Below are 20,666 nucleotides of genomic sequence, written 5' to 3'. Positions count from 1 at the left end.
GAGTCTGTGCTGGGACAACATGACACAGGCCACGTGGGGAACGCACAGATCTGGTCAAGGCCGGGGCCTGAGGCGGGGGGGCCCCAGGAATGTGGGTTCCCTTGGGTGGGCACCGGGGAGCCACAGAAGGTCTTTGACTCTGGGAGTCTAACCGCACCACAGGGCTTTGAGCCCTTTTTCTAGGCTCCATCTGGCAGCAAGAAGCAAGGAGAGAGCTCCAGGGGAGGGTACAGGAAGGCGGGAGGCACCGAGCATGACCGGGAAGCTGGACAGTAGCCAGAGGGGGACGATGGCCAGAAGGAGCGAGTGGAGGAAAGGCAGAGGAGGTGTGGGCCCGGAGGACATTTGCGAGCAGAGCCCGAAAGATTGGGTTCCGTGCTGGGAGAACAGGAACGGGCAGCAGGCCCCTCTCCGAAATGAGCCGCAGGGGTGGGGAGGGATTCACAGGAGACTCTGGGGTCTTTGTGGGAGTCGGCCCCTACGGGGACCCCAGCTGGTCCCATGTCCCTCCACCAGCAGGGACACTAGTCCTCTGCTCTGATCAGACCTTCTGGAGCCAGTCGGAGACGCTCCCAAGGGGACACACGAGTCAAGAAAATGGTTTTAGGGGGTTGTTGGCCTCCACTCCAGGACTCAGACTCCTTCCTGCCCAGAGAGGCTTCTCCCCGCTGATCCCACCTCCTGGCCCACCTGGAGGGTCACCAGGGTGGCCCTTCCCGGCCCACCAGCCCCCTCAGCCGGGGCCTGAGGCAGGGGAGCCCTCAACACAGCCCACGCCTGTCCCTCCACGGTTTTGCCCATGCTCGCCCCCACTCTGAGCCCCACCTCCCTCCCGGGCTCCCACGGCAGCCTCCCCCGCCCCCCCCTCCCCCCGCCGCACCTACCCACCTGCTGGGGCTGCAGGCAAGTCCTGTCCACTCCCTGCAGGCCCCAAGCCTCTGTCCCCATCCAGCTTCCCCACAGGAAGTGCATCCGCCTGGCCCCAACCCGGCCTCCGGTGCCTGTCCTGGGGCAGGGACCCATCGGCAGGACGGTCGCATCCCCTCCGCCGGAGGCTGTTTTCCCAGTGCCGCGTATCACCACGCTCAGACACACAGAGGCTGCGCAGGAGGACGTGGACAGTTTCCTCTGACTGGCGCCTGGGTCTCAGTTGGGGCTCACGAAGGCAGGGACCATCATCATCCCATTCTACAGATGAGGGAACACGCTGCTCCCATGGGGCAGGGCCGGCGGCAGCCATCCTCCGCTCCCTGGGCAGGTGGGAGCCCCCCCAGCCGCCGCCCTCCCCAACACCTCAGCCCGCCTTCCTCCCAGGCACCTGCTTGCCCTCCCACGTCCCAGACCTCCCTGGCCCCAAACAAAGCAACAGCCGTGAAGCAGGCAGGACCCTGGCCTGGGGCTTGGCGGGCAGGCACGGGGGCAGGCCCAGCTCTGCCCTTCATTTTGCCCCGTCATCTTGAGGAGGTTATTTACCATCCCTGGGCTCCTGTTTCCACCCCTGCAAAAGGAAGCAGTGACCTCAGTTTCTCTGGATAAGAGACGGCCTCATGGTAGAGTGGAGAACCGCCACGGAGGCAGGCCGGCCACCGGGATGGGCTTCTAGCTCGGGTCCCCCCACGGCTCCGGGCCGTGTCTTCCCATCTGTAAATGGGACATAATTAACATCTCTCTCACACACAGTCCCAGACAGGTGCAACGGGGGTCCTGTATGGTGTTTTCAGTGTGATGGTCGAGGTTCCATCTGGCTCTAGAACTCTCTATCGTTCTTTGACAGACTGGCCTCCCAGGGGACAGCTCAGCACTCTGAGGCTGGACCACCAACCCCTGGCCAAAAACAGGTCTGTGGTCTCAGTAAAGCCACAGCTGCCAACCCAGAAACGGGCCCATTCCGCAGAGGCCTTCGGGAGTTGTTGGCGCCCGGGCGAGGAGTCTCTGTGGGGGCTCCACACGCCCGAGGCCCAAGCCCGTGCACCTTGAGTGGAGGCAGACTGGCTGGGACACACTCTCATTCTCTCTCTCTCTCTCTCTCTCTCTCTCTCTCTCTCTCTCTCTCTCTCGCTGCCCCATGGACACCTCGCCAGGGAGCCCTCCTGCACTTGACACATCCCTCCCGGTGTAAGACACACTCACGGGATCTGAGGCTGATTCATGGCACAGGATAACCAACTATGAGGCTAGCCGAGCGCGCTGGGAACCCAGGGTGGGGAGCCGAGACGGGGAACAGGAGTCCGCACTGGGGCAGGGACGGCCCACCACACTCCCTCTCAGAGGTCCCTGCTCCCCTGACCCTAGGAGCTACGTCCGGCCTGAGGAGAGCTCCCAGCCCCGCCCGAAGGGGCCCAGAGGGCCACCAGGTGCGGCGGGAGCCTGAGGAGGGTGGCCAGTGGGCCCTGCCGCATGGGCACTGAGCGGCCTCCTGCCTGGTGAGGGGCCCCCCACGAGACCAGGCCGGCCTCCCACTGTCACCTCCCCCACTGCTCTGCCGGATGGCACCAGCTCCTCATGCATCTGCCTGTTTACATTTCCCCCAACGAAAAGCAGCTTTGTTTATGGAAAAGAGCTATTTTGGTTCCACGGTTTCTCTCAACTCCTCTGACTTGCAGGAATGGTTGCTGCTCTCTTGAGGAGCTAAAAGAAGCCTGTCTCCACCTCCCTGGGGAAGGCGCTTCAGGGCTCCCACAGGTGGAGCGGGGCGCGGGGGGCCATCTCCTCCGGGGACGGCTCTAGGGAAAGGGAGATGTGGGGACCAACACTCTTCACGGGCCAGGCAAATCTCACCCAGGTGTGAGCTGGTGACTCAGGACATGGCCCAGGCCCTTCCCCTCCCCCCGTCAGGTGAGTGATAGCATTCCCATTATACAGATGAGAAACTGAGGCCCCAGAGGGGACGTGGTATCTCCAAAGTCACAAAGCTGGTGATACCCAGGGGTTTCACCTCAGATCCCATGCCTGTGGGCCACCAGGCCACCTGAGGATGGAGGAGGCTATGCATGTCTAATGGAGGGGGAATTGGGGGGACATCCACGGTTATAGCTCTTTCTATAAAGGGCCGTGGCACACACTTCATTGCAGGCTCAGGAGACAACGAACAAAGCGCGAGCAGGAATAATGAAGTTCTACGACGTGGGTGCTTGCTTCTCCAGAGAGAAGCCGCCATTTTCCAGATGGGCACCCCAAAGCTTGGAAGGGGTAGGAGGAAACGAGTCATGGCATCCGTCTCAGAAAAAGCCGGGGGCAGGTTCCCCAGGCGCTATGCCCATGCCTCCTCACCACGCAGGAAAAGGAAGGGGCACAGGGCGGGCAGCAGAGGGTTCTCCCAAATGCTCATCACGGCTCTGGGCCGGGTGCCCACCCTTCCCCCGTGACCCTGCGCACTTCCTCCGTGGGATTTGTGATTTCTGGTGCACACACATCGCCTTGGACCGCCGAGGCAGGTCAACAGCTGTCACCATGACAACAACGAAAAAGAAAAAGGAAGGCTGATGAAGGTGGACATGTGTTTGCCGGCAGCCCCTGGGGTCCGGAAGCTCCCACGTGGCCAGGGCCGTCATGTGAGCTTGGGGTCACCTGCTCTGGAGCAAAGCCTTGGGGAGACCCGGCTTCCCTCGGGGCCTTTTGCCCTCCGGTCCTCCTGCCCTGCCTTGCCCGCCACACCACGTGCAAAGCCACGGAGGAAATTTTCGGACCCTTGGCGGGAGGACACACGGCGCCAGGTGGCCTTGTTTCTTGGGCAGCTGACGCAGGCCACTCTGCCTGGCATCCCAAGGGCAGGCCTCCTACCTCGGTCTCTCCCACCAGACAGTGAGCTCCCGGGGTGGGGGTGGGGGTGGGGGACATGCAACGCAGGAAGTGACTCAGCCCAGGGGCCCTAATACCCAGCACAGGGCCCCCCAGAACGTGAGAACTGTCATCGACCCAATGAATGAGCGAAAGGACAAATGAAAGAAGAGGAAGTCAAGGCGCCTGTGGCCGGCCTCGGGGTACCCTTAACAGCAGGGCTCAGTTGGCGCTGCGCCCCCGTCACCAAGCACAGCCCTCCCCCTCGGCTTCGGAGAGTGCTCGCACACCGTTCCTTCGCCTGCCCAGCGCCTCTGGACCCTCCTCTTCCATCCGGGGAAATCCCCCCCTTTTGACCTTGCACCTTCCCTCTTCTCCCACGGAAGCCGGCCGGCCCCCAGCAGCCTCCCTCGCAGCAAGGGTTTCATCATGTGACCTGGGCTCCACCAGCCACACATCTGTGGGACTCGGGGTGGGCAGGGGTGGCCCAGGAGGCAGGTGCCGCCATGTAGAATCCATCCTGGCTAGCGGGAGGCAGCGCCGTGACGGGGGTGGGAGCCCCGGGGGGACCAGCCCCAGGGAGCCCACCGCAGCGGTTCTGCCGTGGGATTCGGGTCCCCGCTCCTGGCTCTGGTGCATTCTGGCTGCCTCAGGGAGTCTGAGCAGAGGCTGCTTTGGATCCTGAGGTCTGCTCCACTGGTATGGGGGCATGGCTCGCCCCTCTGTGCCTTTGCCTATCCACAGCCCCCAACCACTTCTGCTAACTCCTTAACATCCTTTCAGACTCAGCTTCTCACGATCTTTTTCTGGAAGCTTCCAGCCCCACCCTTTCTGGGCTAGGTGCCTTCTCAGTGCCCCCAGAGCCCCCAGGGGCCACATCTGACAATGCCCTTCCACGCTATACGGTAACTGTCCAAGGACACATCTGTCCGTGTCCCTACTGGGTGGTGACCCCCGGAGGGCAGGGGTCATATCTGGTCCGCTCTGGGCATTCAGTGCTCTGGGCACACAGGAGATGCTCAGGGAACGTTTGCTGAGTGACTGAGGGAGTGGGTGGGAAAAGCCAGACGTCTCTGGGCTCTGAAAGCCAGGGGAGGGAAAAGCAGCATGGCCTTGGGGCTTGGTGGGCACGCTCCATCTACCGTGGGTTTCTTAGCAAATTCAGTGGAAAAATACCTCCCGGGAAATAAATCTGGAGTTACCGTCTGGCTTCGAGGCCCCCTTCCATCCCACAGTGATTTGTATCTTGGAGATTTAAGCCTCTCCATTTGTTTGTAGGGACGCTTGTTGTGCGGATGTCAAGGCCCGCGGCAGCAAGAGCGGTTTCCTGAGCAGCATTGAGAAGTCGAGTGCATCCCTTTGGACACAGGACATGGAAGCCCTTTTCTTTAGTTTCCATCCCCAAACCCACTCATACCAGGCATCCGTGTGGGTAGAAGGCTTATTGACAGCTGGAGAGGCAGAAAGATCTGCTTTGCAATTATAGCAGCCTCATTAAAGTCTTACTCCCTAGATGTCTCTCTGCCGTCTCTGCCCTGGCCTCCCCGCTTCTCCTTCCTCCCCCTGCCCCTCAAATCCTGCCTACTGTCAAGGCAGAACAGTCCAGCCCCCGTCGTCCCATTTCCTCCCCGAGAGAGGCTGATCACCCTCCTAAACAAGGAGGAATCGCTTCTAAGGGGCATTAAGATGATGAATGTTCAGCCCTTTGGACAGACCCGCCCTCACACCCAACCCAGGTCCTGGCACCTCTTGCCTTCCAGGGACCCAGAAGTGAATGGAGCTCAGATGCATACCTCACGGAGTCCAGGGTCAGGGGGCAAGCCCTAAGGGGTTCACCACGGAGGAGCAGGTGGGGAGACACTGAGGGGAGGGCAGCAGGACACATATGGGTGAGGACGGATGAAGGGCAGCTCCCTCTACGTGGAGGAGCCAGGTAGGGCTTCACCAAAGACGTGATGTGTTGGGGACGCCTGGGTGGCTCAGCCGGTTAAGCGCCTGCCTTCGGCTCAGGTCATGATCCCAGGGTCCTGGGATCGAGCCCCGCATCGGGCTCTCTGCTCAGTGGGCAGTCTGCTTCTCCCTCTCCCACTCCCCCCTGCTTGTGCTCTCTCTCTGTCAAATAAATAAAATAAAAAAAAAAAAAAAAAAAAAAAAGACGTGATGGGCAGGATGGCCTTGAAGGGGTTCCATGGGGGTGAGAGGCTGCTGGACCAGACCCTTATCAGTACGTCTCTAAGATGCCCTGCTCAGGCTGCCCTGTAATCATTGGTTGTTGGGTCTGCCTTCCCCACCAGACTGGGAGCTCTGGAAAGGGATCTCCCTTCCAGGGCCAGGTTGAATCAACCTCAGCCCTGGGAGGAAGGAAGGGAGGGAGGTGAGCAGGGGTGGGAGCTGTGGCGGCATCTAGAGTCCGGGGGATGCTGGAAGCCACAGGCCCCCCGATGCCGCGCCAGGGACAAGATGCGGAGCCGGCCGGACCCGCCTCCTACACGCGACAGCGTACGTGATCACGTCACACTGAAAGTGAGCAGGATGCGGGACTGCGGGTCCTCGGGTCACTCCTAGGAAGGGCCTCTTCCATCCAGCGCTATGACCCACCAACCACGCCCTGTGCGCTGACAAGGGCCATGAGCTCACATGTGCCCAGCGCTCTACAGTTAGGAAGATGACTGACCACCCACGAGCTCCGTGCAATCAAGGTGTGGACCCTTCGTGCTACCCAGGACGCCCAGAGGGAGAAGATGGACCCAAAACACGTGGTAAGCCTGAGGCACTGTGCACCGTGTGGGATTAGAGTAGGCTCCCCCGTCCCCTCGGTGTCCCTGTTCTTGGAGCTTCCAGAGAACGGAGAGTGGGCAGCACGCAGCGTAGCAGTTAATTACAGGCTGCCTTGCATTGTTCTCTGATTGCTGTTTCAGGCTTGGGAGGCTCCTCACCTGCACTGGAGCCTCAAGCACAGAGGATGTACCCTCTGCATCTTCTCTGCACCCACCACCTCCTGGAACCAGGCCCTCAGCACCCCTTCCAAAGCAGCAGGGGCAGCTGATTCCTCTACACACATTAGAATCACCTGGAAGGTTTGACACACCACTGATGTCCGGACCCCACCTCCAAGGAGACAGATTTAACTGGTCTGCTTTTTCTAGTATGCCGTGAGGGCTGCGACCCTCTGCTGTAGCATCTCATGCAGCCGAAAACAGCGCTCATGGGAAACAGGCACCTGGGAGGAAGAGGGGCTCTCGGTACCAAATTTGTCCCTTTTCAGAGCTCACCTGTCCCGATGGCTTCAGTTCCCCTACTGTGTGAGACGACTCCCGAATCTCAGTGTCCAGCCCAGAGAGGCTTTCGGCTCCAGAGTACAAGCCCACGGGGACAGATGCGTCCGGTATGGAGCTCCGTCTGTACTGGGACCCCACCGTCCTGCTGAACAGTTACATTAGTCATATGCTTTTGACTATCAGTGATGGGAAACCAAGTTGAACTAGCCTAGTCCATGGGAGGATTTGGGGTATCATCTGTAGCTGCGGGGCGCAGGGTACCAGCAGGCCCAAGGCGCATTCGGCTCTAACACTCACTAACAGCACCAGGGACTGCATCTCTCCACACTGAAACATCCCAGGGAAGGACTCTAATTGGTCCGGTCAAGGGCCCACCCTCCACTACTCAGCACAGACTGGAGCAGAGAGACGGAGGAACTCCATGGAAGCTCCCTCTTCCCCCGGGGACTAGCCATTCATAGTGCTGGGGACATGACAGGAGCAGTGAGAAACTCCGGAAAGGGATTGTTAACTGGGTATATTTGCTAGGGACCGGGTAAGAAACAGATCTCGCACTCAAAGCGGGGATTGAAGAAATTGAGTAAGGGGACCCCGACAAGGGTGAGAGCTAAGAGGACCGATGAGGGATGGCGAGGCGCCGAGGATCAGCTGCTCGTCTACTGAGGGGCACCGGGAGGCAGCAACACAACCCGGCCGCCATGGCTGGGCGATGAACGTGGCTATTGCCACGCTTGGAAGAGTGGGCACTGGGGGGATACCCTATTCTCTCTCTCTGCCTGTCCTGTGATCTCTTGCTGCTCTCTCATCGGCTGAACATACCTGGAAGCCAGAGAGAGGCCGAGGGATGCAATCCACTGTGGTCAGCCTTCTAGGCTCAGAGCAGGTGGGGAAGCACGGAGAACACATTTGCAGGAACGAATATGAAACACCTGTGCACGCTGGACGGCCATCCAGATGGAATCTGTCCTTGGCCTCACCCTTGCTTCCCCCACTGGTTCTCCCCCCGCCCCCTGCCAGAATATTCCCATCACCAAGTCCCACCGATGTCACCTCCCAAATGTTTTTGGAGTCTGGCCTCTCTGCCTTCATTCTCTCTCCCTTGGACTTTTGCAAACTCTCTCCTCCCCTGGCCTCTCCGTGTCCAGTCGAATCCACCCACCAAGATGCCATTGACTCGACCCACGGCCCTTCCCAGCCGAAACCCTTCCAGGACGCCCCCCTACCCCCGGCTGCCTTCGGGGTAACAGGCAGGCCCACCCTGTGTGAGTTGGGGTGAGACCAGCAAGGTGGGAGACAATCTGGCTAGGAAATTGGGCCTCTTCCCTTAGGCGACAGGAACCTAAAGGAGTTTTGAAAGCAAGAGTTTGTTGTCCTTGTTGTTAATTTCTCGTTCTGAAATAATTTCAGACTTTCCAAGAAGTTGCAAAGATGGTACAAAGAATCCCCATCTACTCTACCCAGATTCTCTAAATGTCAACATAGGCCACAGGAATATGATAAAAATCGAAAACTACTACTACCTAATCAATAGACCTTATTTGCATTTCCCAGATAGTTGCCCTAATGTCTTTTTTTCTAGTCTGGGATTCAACCGAGGGTCACCTTGCTTTCAGTTGTCACGAGTGTCTGGTCTCCTTTCATCCAGAACAGTTCCTCACCTTTGGCTTTCACGACCTTGACACCTGATGTCTGTGCTGGCCACTTTTTTCTAGAACACCCCCCTATTTGGCTTTTTTGGATGTCTCCTCGCCATGCAATCCAGGGTATGCATTTTGGGAAAAAAAAAATCCACAGAAGACAGGTCGTATCTTTCTCTGCGTCATACCAGGTGGCACACGACATCAGCTCGTCCCAATATGGTTGATATTAATCTTGGCCATTTGATTGAGATGCTGCCTGCCAAGTTCCTCCAGTGTAAAGTCGCTATTGTCCCTTCCCAGTAAGTATCCCGCGGGGAGGGTACTTTAAAACTGCAAATGTCCCACTTCTCATATATACTCTGCCCACCAATTTTAACACCTATTTAGGATTCTCACCGGAAATTATTTCTACCCCGGCATTTGCCAAATGGTGGTTCTCAAGCCCGTCACTCCTTCCACATTTACTCATTGGAATTCCGTTGTCAGGAAGACAAAAGCAGGACCCCACCCCACAGAGGATGGTTGCCAGGAATCACAACAGCTTGCCTGAGATATTGCAAATCATATACCTGATAAAGAACTTTACCTGGAATATATTAAAAAAAAAAAAACCCTTACAACTCAATAACAAAAAGACAAATGAGCCAGTGAAATACACGGGCAAGGGATCAGAATCTATGTTTCTCTAAAAAAAAAATACAAATGACCGATAAGCACGTGAAAAGATGTTCCACATAATGACTAGGGGAATGTAAATCAGAGCCACCATGAGAAGTCACTTCATACCCAGTAGGATGGCTGTAATAAAGAAACAGACTCTAATGAGTATTGGTGAGGCTGTGGACACCAGACCCCTCCCTTGCCGCTGGTAGGAATGAAAAAGGGTGCAGCTGCCTTGGAAAACAGTCCAGGTTTCCCCCAAAGGGTTAAATAAAGAGTTACCATGTGACCTAGCTCTTCCCCAACCAGGTGGATACCCAAAGAGGAATGACAGCCTCTGATCACATGAAAACTTGCACACAAATGTTCATAGCAGCATCATTCTTGCCCCTTTGCCCATCCGGTGATATGTGCATAAGATGTGGCCTATCCACGCGACACGCTATTATTGGTCAGTACAGAAGAATGATGTGCGAGTACACACTACATCACGGGTGAACCTTGTCAACATGACGCTAAGTAGAAGTCAGACTCAAAGATCAACAAGATGCTAAGTAGAAGATCAACACGATGCTAGATCGACATGATGCTAAGTAGAAGAAGCCAGACTTGATGATCCCATTTACAAAATGTCCAGAATAAGCAAATTTACAGAGACAGAAGGCAGATTAGTGGTTGCTACAGGCTGGGGCAGGAAGGGGGAAGGGACTGCTAACGGGCTTGGGGTTTCTTTTGGGGGTGCTAAACATGTTCTAAAATTGTGGTGATGGGGGCGGCCTGAGTGGCTCAGTCAGTTAAGCGTCTGCCTTCATTCAGCTCAGGTCGTGATCCCAGGGCCCTGGGATCGAGCCCCGCGTCGGGCTCCCGCTCAGCGGAGAGCCTGCTTCTCCCTCTGCCTGCCCTCTGTCCATTTGTGCTCTCTCTCTATCTCTCTGTCAAATAAATAAATAAAATCTTTAAAAATAAATAAATAAATAAATAAAATTGTGGGGATGGTCACATGACCCCATGGATATAGTAAAAACCATTAAATTGTACATCTCAAATGGGTGGGTTGCATGGTATGTGAATTCTATCTCAATAAAGCTGTTACTACACACACACACACCAGCAACAACCTCCTCAGAGCTTCGTGGGAGTGGGAAGCCTCCACGTCCCCGCCCAGCCCAGCTGCCTGAGTTCCTGCCCGCAGGTGCTTTTTGCATGCAAAGGTGCTCACACCCAAGGGGCCAAGCAGAAAAACCAGGCAAGGCCAGGCAAACCCGGCGCCAACTCGACAGGGTTTCCCGTGATTGAGAGCGTGCAGATGATGCATGGCGGCATTTTGACCAGCTATCTCTCTACTCCCCAGGGACCTATCCCAAGCCAGACTGTGGTTTTGGGACTTGAGGCCCAAAGCCATGAATCAACACAATCTACTTATCAAGACCAAAGGCGGCGGTCACTGTGCCCGTAGAAGAAACAAGTGGTATTTCTTGGCGCCTTCGTGCCAGAGGGCCGCACCCTGGGGCCCACTGGGGAGCCGTGTCCGTGGATCCCGCTGGACTCACCCCACACTCCGGGCGGGCCCCCTGGCTGTGGCTTTCTTTCTCTCCTGGAGACGAGGGGGTTACAAGGAGAAGCTCCCAGCCATAAAATAAAGAAGTCCCAGGGATGCCTTGTACAGCTACGGTTAACAATATCATATTGTGTATTTGAAAGACGCTAAGAGAGTAGATCTTAAAAGTTTTCATTACGAGAAAAAAAAAATTTCTGTAACCACACTCCCAACCACATTGGCTCTATTGCAGCTTCTCCAAGTCTGCTCGTCCCCCTCGGCCTCCGGGCCCCTGGACAACCTTCCTGCCCTGCTTTTCGCACACCTACTTGATTAGCTCACCACGTCCTGCGATCTCTGGTAAAACCCCTCCTTCGAGAACGTCTTCCCCTGATGCTCCAGGACGCTCGCCCCTCCTTCCAGCACTGGTCAGCGTCGTCAATGTTGGTACGATGGTCGAATTAATGTCTGTCTCCCCTCACCGGGCCCGTGCGCCCCCCGAAGGCAGAGTCCTCTCTGTTTCGCTCATGCTAACCTCCACCCCACCAACCCCCTGCCTCGAGCCTGGCACACAGCAGACATCCAAAAAGCCTTGTAGATGGAAAAACAAAGAATGCTGTCCTGAAGTCTCACCGGAGCCCGTTCCTGGGCTTTCAGCTTCCTGAATTATCCCATTCTCCCCAAACATAAATCAGATCATGGCCCTCCTCTGCCTAGAACCCTCCTGGAGCTTCCCACTGTGATTGTAACAAAATCCAAAGTCCTTGCCTCAAGCCCCCCCGCCTCCCTCTTATATCACTAGGGGCAACGCCTGGAGGGTTCTAAGCAGAGAAGGGCTTTGCCTTCTAAACTGCCACTTTGACCTCTCTGTGACCCTTGACCCAGGCAAGTGCATTTCTACCTCCACATTGTGCGGGGGCTAAACCAATCAGAAAGGAGAGCCAGCCCTGGGCACCACGCATGAGCGAAGAAGAACCAGCTGCCAGCCTCCCCGGGGCCTGTGCCCCTAGGGCGCAGCAAGAGGGGGGAAGGGGCACTGCCCCTCCCCCGTGCAGAGGAGTGTTCTATCACTGACCTCATGTAGCCTCACCAGCACACAGTGATAATAAGGAGCACAGCAAACTCTAGATCGATTGTACTATTGTTATGAAATTCTCTACAGATGATGCATCCCCTTCCCGCCTGCGAGCAGGAAGGACCACGGGCCCCTCACCCCCCTGCCCCCCTTGCCACGTCACTGCTCTGGGGGAGGATGCCCACCGTCGCTCCCCCTCTCGGTCAGGTGTGGGGAAAGGGAGGGTGCAACCTCACATTCACACCTTAGGGCTTCCCTGATTCAGGCATGGATTTTCTGTCCCTCCCTCCACATGGCTGGGCAGGTCAGGCATTTCCTGCCGGGGAGGGACGGAGGGGCTCAGTCACAGGGTGGGTCACGCTGCAGGAATTCAAGCAGCTCTGACAGGACCGGCTTTCTGCACTGGGGCTCAAGAAGGGCTATGGCTGCCACTCGGGGTCTGTTGGCTTCCTCTGGGATAAGCATGGGCATTCTAGATCCTTCCTTTGAGCCTCCGTAGTGGTGGGGCTGCTGAGGGGGTCCGTGGCAGTTGCTGCTGATGGTGGGGGGCAAGAGCAAAACAGAAAAGTCTCTGAATGTTCTTCCTGGTTGTTCCCCTCGCCCCGATCCACACATATCTTACTTTCGTATCAGGGAGGCTGACTTCTCTGCATTTTTTGGATGAGTAAACTGGGACAAAGTTATAGCCCACGGGGAGCCAGCTGGTCAGACTCCAGTGGGGAGCTCCCTCCTGTGCCTCTGTCCCCCCCAGCAGGGATCAAACAAGGTCCTGCTTCATGACGAGTCAGGCAGTGGAAAGCGTTGTGAATTGTAAAATTTCACCAGAAACACCAGGGAAGGAAACCCTGGCCAAGTGAGCAGAGAAACCCTGGCCAGGAAAACCGCCTTCTGTTCCAGGTTCTGCAGGGGGATTCAGACAGATTCGGCCACTCAGATGCAGCCCTTGTTAGGGGCCTGCCGCCCGTCCCAGATATCAGCATGCACACCATGATGCATTCTGTCCTTGCCACCATCCTCGGGCGAGCACTAATGTGGTCCGTTTTACAAGATGATGGAACTGAGTCTCCAAGAAAGGCAGTAACTTGTGTTAAGAAAGCCAGGAGCTTGGCCTTCCAGCCCAGGGCTGTTTTCAGGGAAAAGTGAACCCTGACCTCCCCAGCCCACTCCCATCTCCCAATCCCCCTCTGCCGTTCCCCACCTCCCACCCCACACAGACGACCCCCGCCCCCCGGGTCTTCCCCATCTGCCTGCTGGTGGCTGGCTCCTGCCAGAGGAATCCCAGAACATTCCCCCATCTCCCCCCATCCCTGAATATTCTGTAAGAAGAAAGCGGTCCAGAACTTCGGGCCCAACATGAAGGACATTAGTAGGTGTTGGAAAAAAATAATCAAGTGTGTAATGAATTCCTGCAATCACCAGGCTGGGGATCTTCATTTCACCCTCTGCCAATCCCATAGCTAACAAATCAGAGAGGGTGGCCAGGGCTGGATGCGCCACAACAGAGCTGGGGCCAGATCCACGTGGAGCTACCAAGGGCCCGGAAGGACTGCCACGGCCCCAAGCCTCTCCTCCTGATCTCCAGCTTCCTGAGCCTTCTGAGTTGGAGACCTTGCTCTTCCAGGCAGGCCCAGAATCTGGAACAGCCCCAGGAGGGGACAGTCAGGGCTTCTGGCCAATCAGCCTCAGGGTCTCCACCAGTAGATACCTCTGCCCCTTGAAGAGTCCTCCTGAGACTTCCACTCTTCTGAACTGTATTCCCAGCTGACCGAGCCTCGCCCTGCTCCTTTTCACTGTAAGCCCAAGTCCACGAGGCAGGGATTTGGGCCCACAGAGCAGAAGAGACTTGTCTAGAAGCTCACCTTAAATTCTCTCCGTCTCCAAGCCCCAACCTGTTGGGTCCGTGCCTCAAGGGTACGTTTACGATCTGACATCTCGTGTGGGCATATGAATTCCATCCCACTGGCCCACCCAGAATCCGAGCTCTGGGAAGGCAAGGCCCTTGGGCTGGGCCTAATTTTTGCATGCCAGAATGCTAGCTCAGGGCCAGGCTGCAGAAGGAAAGAAGAAAGTGGGGAGGGGAGGGGAGGTAGGAGATGAAACAAGGCAGGTGCCATCATTCAGGACCTGCCATCTTACCCTGATGGGGCCGCCAGAGCGATGGAAACCATCCATGAAGCACATGTTTATCTGAGCACCTCTCATAAGCTCCGCATCGTTGTAGACACTGAAGTGACAGCAGAGAACAATGCCAAGTCCCCGTTCTCATGGCACTTACCTTCCAGAACTTTCCAAGGGCACAGCAGGTGGGATTTCTGGCTGCAAGTGACAGAACCCAAATGCGACAAGCTTAACCAAAAATGGAAAACCTATCCACTCCAGTGACCTAACCTCTTCCCAGGGAGGAGAACGGACTGCCCGGATTGGTGGAGTCTGGAGAAGAAAGTGACCGTGCCCAGCTTAGTCCCTTCTGGGCACGCTCCTTTCTAATCGGCCACCCACAGAGAGGGTCCAACTCCTGCAACTGTGTCAGCTGGGTTCTGAGCTTGGGAGGGGAAGAGGTTGTATTTAAGGGCCTCCCCAGACCCCCAACAACATGTACATTATCATTACCCAACAACACAGTTGGGTGAGTATTGTTACTGTTCCCGGGTTAAGGAGAGGGACCCTGAGGCGAAGACCACCCCGCTGGTCAGGGACAGGGCCGGGACTCAGAAGCCTGTGTCTCGGGCCTCCCTAGAATTCGGGCTTGGTGACTCCTGGTCCAGGTCTCTCCATGACACTGGGTCATCTCTCACAGAACAGGCCTCAGAGAAGGCCCTCAGACTGTCACCACCGCCTTCTGGAAGCTTGCAATGAAAAACAGACACGTCAACGAAGCTCTCATCAGAACGGACTGCAGGAGATGCGGTGTTCAGGCTTGCGTGAAAACAGGCTTCCAGCTACCCGCCTAGAAACGACCCAGTGTACCTCCCAGGGTTAGTATGTGAGCCTTCCATATAAAAGTTTACTTAGGATGCTGAGAACCAGGCATGGCATGCAGAAAACGCTCGATACCTCTGGTTCCTGCAGTTGCTATCTGTGTGACCTTAGACAAGTCACCTGCCCTGTCTGAACCTTTGGCTCCTTCATCTGCGTCACGGCCGTGGTGATGGCAGCCAGCGAGTGAGGTGGTCACGCGAGGGTCCTATGAAAAGGGCATGGAGAAGCTTCTGCAATGTGTCCAGCTCGGGGCAATGGCAGAGGGCTGGGATTCTCTCCGACACCCTCCCGGAGCCCCGGTGAGCGCTTCCCGATCCCTGACCCTAAGCCCGTACTGGCCTGACTCACAGAGGACCAGACGGCCGCAACCTGGTAAGAAAGGGCGATTCTTGGAGGACGGAGCCCCGTGTCCTGGGCTTGGTACTCTGTGTCACCCATTCCCCAGCCTGGGCACACCAGCAGGCCAAGGAAGGGCCTCTGATTCTCCCCCCTTACCCTGTTTCCCCAAACCAGCGCAGGACACGGCACAGGGGAGGGCCTGGATGAACAGCTGTAGAGGGAGAACACGAGCGAGTGTGTCAGTCAATGAGTTAGATCCACAGATATTTACTGCGTGCCCGTTATGTGCCAGGCAGTATGAACTGCCAAGTGAGTAGAAATGGCCCCGTCCTACCATCACGGAGCCTCCGGTCTAGGGAGACATAAGACTGATCATGGAGGAGGCTTTGTGGGCTCTGGCACAGAATTCGAATTTTATCTTAAATCTCATTGAAAGCCGTTAGGAAGTTCTCAGCAGGGAGAGACGTGGGCCGTGGCAGCTGAGATGGGGGTGGTGGCCGTGCTGATGGGGGGTGCACCTTGGAGCTGGAACCCACATCATGTGATGTCCAATGGGGAGCCAAAGGCAAGAGGGAGGGAGGTGTTTCTGGCCTGAGCAGCGGGGTGGATGGTGGCGGTGTTTCTGGAGAGGAGAAACAGGCAGAGTTGAGCTGGGGACATGGGGAGTTGGGGCTGTCCTGGGGACATCCGGGCAGGGGTATTAGGGGCAGCGGGGCTCCCGGGCTGGCGCTCAGAGATGAGTACCGGAGGATGAAACAACAGAATGGGGGAACAGATGGGTGAGTGGGCACTGTCGTGACAGCCAAGGGGCTTGGAAGCAGCTCTTCGGGGTTCCTAGGAGGTGGGACCCTGCACTGGGAGACCTGGCTGGCCCCGCCCCCCCCACAGGCCGCCCCCCACTTCTTCTGCCACAGGGGTGCACATTCCCGCAGTTTGGGGGACAGAAGAGGCATGGGCGGGAAGAGGGCATGGAGGCCGTGTGGGGCGACTCCAGGGAGCATGGGAGGAGGGCAGAGAGCGGGGGGAGGGGGGGGGGGAGAGAGAGGCCTAGACGCCTCTTCCCAGGCCGAGAGGAGTCACTGGCCTGCACTTCATTCCTTCACCTCCAGGGGAGGCCAACTTGCTTGTCAGGGTCCTGTATGGAACCCGGTGACAGGTCCGGGCCCCAGGGACCCTCCCTTCTGTCACCTTCCTGCCCCCAGGCTCGGCCCTCCTCTGTTCTCCCTGACCCCAGCACAGCCTGTAGTTTCCAGTTCCCCCACCAGACGGTGAGCCGTTGAGGACACGCAGTGTCTCCGCAACTCTGCCATCTTTCAAGCTCCCAGCCCATGCACACTATGTGCTTAATCAACGTTGGGTGCTTTGAATTAAAAGTGCTTGATTCAGGGGCGCCCGGATGGCTCAGTCAGTTAAGCATCTGCCTTCAGCTCAGGTCATGATCCCAGGGTCCTGGGATCGAGCCCCACTTCGGGCTCCCTGCTCAGTGGGGGGCCTGCTTCTCCCTCTCCCTCTGCCCCCCACATCCCGCTCGTGCTCTCTCAAATAAATACTCAAATAAATAAATAAAATCTTCTTTTTAAAAAAAGTGCTTGATTCATATATTTCTCAAGCTAGGATTAAGATCTCTCTGTCTCTGTCTCTACCTCTCTGTCTCCCTCTTTCTCTCTCTGTCTCTGTGATAAGATGGTGCTCAGGGTGAGGGTAGGTGGCTTCCCCTGCTCTGGATGGTTGAGGGTGTTTTCTCTCCCCAGGCTCCAGACCTGCAACAGGCACCAACCAGCCCGTCTCCAGCAGGCAGCAGTAGTCAGCCGTGGCTGGAAAGAAGAGTGGGGACCCTTCACGGGGCGCTCACGGTGTGGCCGGCACTGGTGGGCACTGGCACTTCACCTGCATTAATCATGTCAGTCACTTCCCCTCGATATCTCCAGGACCCCAGGGCATGGTTTAGGAGGTACATTCAGAAGGGTCTCAAGAAGGGCACTCAAGAGGGCCAAGTGACTTCCCAAGGACGCTCAGCAACATCAGGGTGGGCCTGTCTGGCCTCAGGGTCCCTGCTCCTGGTCACTTTGCCTCCCAACTGCCTACCCCTCAGGAGGCCTCTCAGAAGTGACCCTGCAGAGAGACCTTGGCAGGACCCAGAGGCTCACAAGAGGAAGCGGCTTGACTTGATGACTCCATTCCCTGGTCCACCCCCCCCCGCCCCGGCCCCCTACCCAGGTGCACAGAGATCTCTCCTCTGTGACTCCCCACAGCCCCAGTCTGGGAGCCAAAGGCGCAGTGTCTCTCACCCGGGACAGAGAGACACAACCCGCACATCAATGCCAGTAACGGTTTACCCACTTGGCTTCCTGTTAGGTTTTTTTCTTCCTTCCCTGTAGGGGTGTCTCTTATCTTAAGCTTCTTGGGGGGGTTTGTGCTGAGCTGTTTACCATTTCGTGACAGTTGGTGCCAGAACCAGCCTCTTGGGAAAAATGAGGAGGGGAAAAGCAAGCCCAGGTGGGCCCTGGGTCCAGACTGGACGGGACAAGCGAGCCCCGCACCATCAATGTCAAAGGCATGTCCGGCTGTCCTGCCAGAGTCAGGGTGCATCTTCCAGACAGGGCCAGCTGAGGCAGGTGGAAGTGATTCAGCTTGCCCTGAGCTCCTTCCAACTGTGGGGAAAAGGTAGGGGTTTGCAAATAATCCACCAGGTGGATAACTAAGACGTGGCTGGGTCTGCTGGGCTGAGGGGCTTGCTTTGGCCCCTGAACTGGGAGCTCTGGGTTATTCATAATGAATGCAAAGTAAGAGAATCTGCGACAGAAATTGGCCCTTCCCCATCCGTCCACTTCCCAGCAGTCTTCTAGCAACGAGCTCTTGATGCCCCGTGGTGTGAGCTCTGTCTGACTGGGTAGTCCGGTCCTAAAAAGTGTCTTACATCCTCCCGGGGTTCTCGAAGTTATAGCCTCGCCCCGGGCCCTGGGCCCCACATCACCCTGGGCCCCACCTTGCCCTTATCAGTCTGCTCAGAACGCTTGGCCGTCTGGGACCCTGTCCACACCTGCTCATGCCCACCCTGCCCAGACCCCAGAGCCCCAACCTCTGCTTCACTCATGGCTGCCAGGCTGCTGGTCCCTCCTCCTATCTGCTCCTGCCCCTACATGTCCATCCATCCACTCCCGCTCGAGGGACTACCTCCCGACTAAACATTTCTCTCACCCTGGGAGGGCGAGGGTCTGGACTTGTGATCACCAATCTCCTGTAAGCCAGCCAGCTCCCAAGCCCCCTGATCATCCCTCTGGGTCTGTCCGGGGTCCAAGTTCAAGGCTGACCCAGGTCTGGCTAACCCTGAACTTCTCTGTCCAATCTTCTCAACCTGTGCCATGTCTGGGCCAGGTAAGGAGCAGATGCAGTGAGTGCAGAGAGGGAGAGATGCCTTGAGTTCAACCAGGAAAAATGCTCCTACCGCAGCCCGGCACAGAGGCATGGGCTGGGGCTGGATTGACCAAACTCTGACCAGTGATGGCAAAAGAGACTCTCTTACCTGTTATCCAGAAATCGACTCCTACAGCCAGGTGAGGCTCAGAGAACCAGACTTTTGGATCCCAGACTTTAGTCGAGATGCCACAAAACCCAGGGGAATGGTCTAAATGGAATCCCACCAACCCTACTCACCCGCCAGACTGAGATCTAGGAGGGAAGTCGGCGTTGAAGAGGGTCGAGCAATCTCTCAGACGCTGCCTCTGGTCATGGTCACGTTAAAGGTGAGGTGTACAGGAAAAAGCAACACCTGAGGAGGAAGGATAAAATGTGAGGGCCCCAAGTGGCCGTCCCCCGTGGCTGGCTGCCTGGCTGCCTCCCCTCCCCACAACCAGGCTGGGCAGCGCTGCCCGGAAGGTGCTCGAGGGAGAGCCGAGAAACCAGGGAAGGAAGGAGACAGCCGCAAGTGCGGGGAGCCTGGTGTTCACACACCACCACCGTGAAGAGACACACGGGGACGGCGTGTGTCCGGGGCTGTGGGTAACATGGGGACACCGAGGCGCCAGGGAGTGGAGGGGAAACTGGCATATGTGCAAGTCTCTGAAATTACTCATTCATTCCCCATTCATTCCTTCAACAAATATTTATCGCCCTTCTTCTAGGTATGCAGTCTAGGACAGAGAAAAAAGCACAGACTCTGGGGCCAAATGACCTGAGTTCAAGTCCCTGCTCTGCTTCTTTTTTTAATTGTTTTCTAATTGTGGTAAAATACACATAACACTTACCATCTTTAACATGTTTAAGTGCACACTTGACCGTGATCTGTGCAAAGGGGCTATCTGCTTTTGGCTCCACCTAACAATATTTTCCCAGTGCTTTCTGTCTCCTCGTGGGCCCAGGCTGCAAGGGACATAATATTATGGGCAGAAATCCTGGGCCTTGAGATTGCTCCCGGCTGTGCCTCTCCTGGGCAAAGTGGGGTAGTGTGTGTGTGTGTGTGTGTGTGTGTGTGTGTGTGTGTGTGTGTGTGTGTAAGGGATCCCCAGGGAAGAGAGTCCCTGCATTTCACTCTTGCATCTTTCCCCCCAGCCTGCCTCCCCTTTAACTTTGAGAAGCTCAGAAGCTCCCTGGAAGCCTGAGTCAGCCTGCAATGTGCTTTTACCCTGGAGTCAGGCGGGACCCCCCGGGGATGTAAGGGTGGGGAAGCTTGGGGCACCCTGAAAGCGCCAGGGGAGGGGGGATGCAGAGCGCTGTACCTTTGGAGAAGGAAATCCCCAGGGGGAAGGTGGACAGATGGCGGGTATCAGGACAAAGGGGCTCTAGGGGAGACAGGGTTGTTTGGGGCCTGAGGGAGGGAGGGGTGTGTTGAAGGCCCCAGAGGTGAGAATGGCTGGGAAGGAGAAGGTTGGAGGGGGCGGCTCACCCCTAACCCTGAGAACCGAAGGCCCCTTGCATTCCCCTGCACCAAATGAGCAGTGACTGACTGGGAAGGTGGATCTGGCCCAGCTCAGGAGACAAACGCTCACCAGAAGACGTCATTGGCTCTGGAATGTAGAGACAGGGCTGGGAATGCAATGACAGCAGCCCAGCAACCCGCAGGACATGAGGAGGGCTCCTCCCGTTCCCCACCCAAGAGCCGGTCCCTCTCCCTCCATCAGGGACGCATAGAGAACCATCAGTGACAAGAAGAGACTCTTGGAAGATCCCCCAGTGGAAAAGCCCTGAAAAACCAGCCCCCTCGTTGTCCACACGGGGAAACTGAGGCTCGGAGGAGGTGTCCCCGCCCCCACCCCCGCGCGCGTCCCCGCTCCGCCCGCGCCAGGCAGGGGGCGCCCTTCCCTGCCGTCCGGGCCCCGCGGCCGCCGCGCCCGACAGGTCCCCGAAGGAGAGCCCTCTTAAAGAGTTTTTCCTTTCGCGTGAAC

At 57.0% G+C, this 20,666-nt stretch overlaps 1 long non-coding RNA gene across 1 annotated transcript in view; it reads right to left on the bottom strand.

The window, feature by feature from the left end:
- LOC113933495 overlaps positions 1-11,621 on the bottom strand; it is a 36,569-nt gene extending 24,948 nt beyond the window's left edge. The window contains exons 1-2 of the long non-coding RNA XR_003523367.1: positions 11,222-11,621; positions 9,396-9,493 (exon numbers count right to left, since the gene is read on the bottom strand). This is a non-coding gene — a long non-coding RNA (uncharacterized LOC113933495). The remainder of the gene's footprint in view (positions 1-9,395; positions 9,494-11,221) is intronic.
- Positions 11,622-20,666: the final 9,045 nt, after the last annotated feature.

The sequence above is a fragment of the Zalophus californianus genome, chromosome 10 (assembly GCF_009762305.2).
Source record: "Zalophus californianus isolate mZalCal1 chromosome 10, mZalCal1.pri.v2, whole genome shotgun sequence".
Lineage (NCBI taxonomy): Eukaryota > Metazoa > Chordata > Mammalia > Carnivora > Otariidae > Zalophus > Zalophus californianus.
Note: the sequence above shows the minus strand (reverse complement) of the source record. Positions and strands in the feature narration are given on the sequence as shown.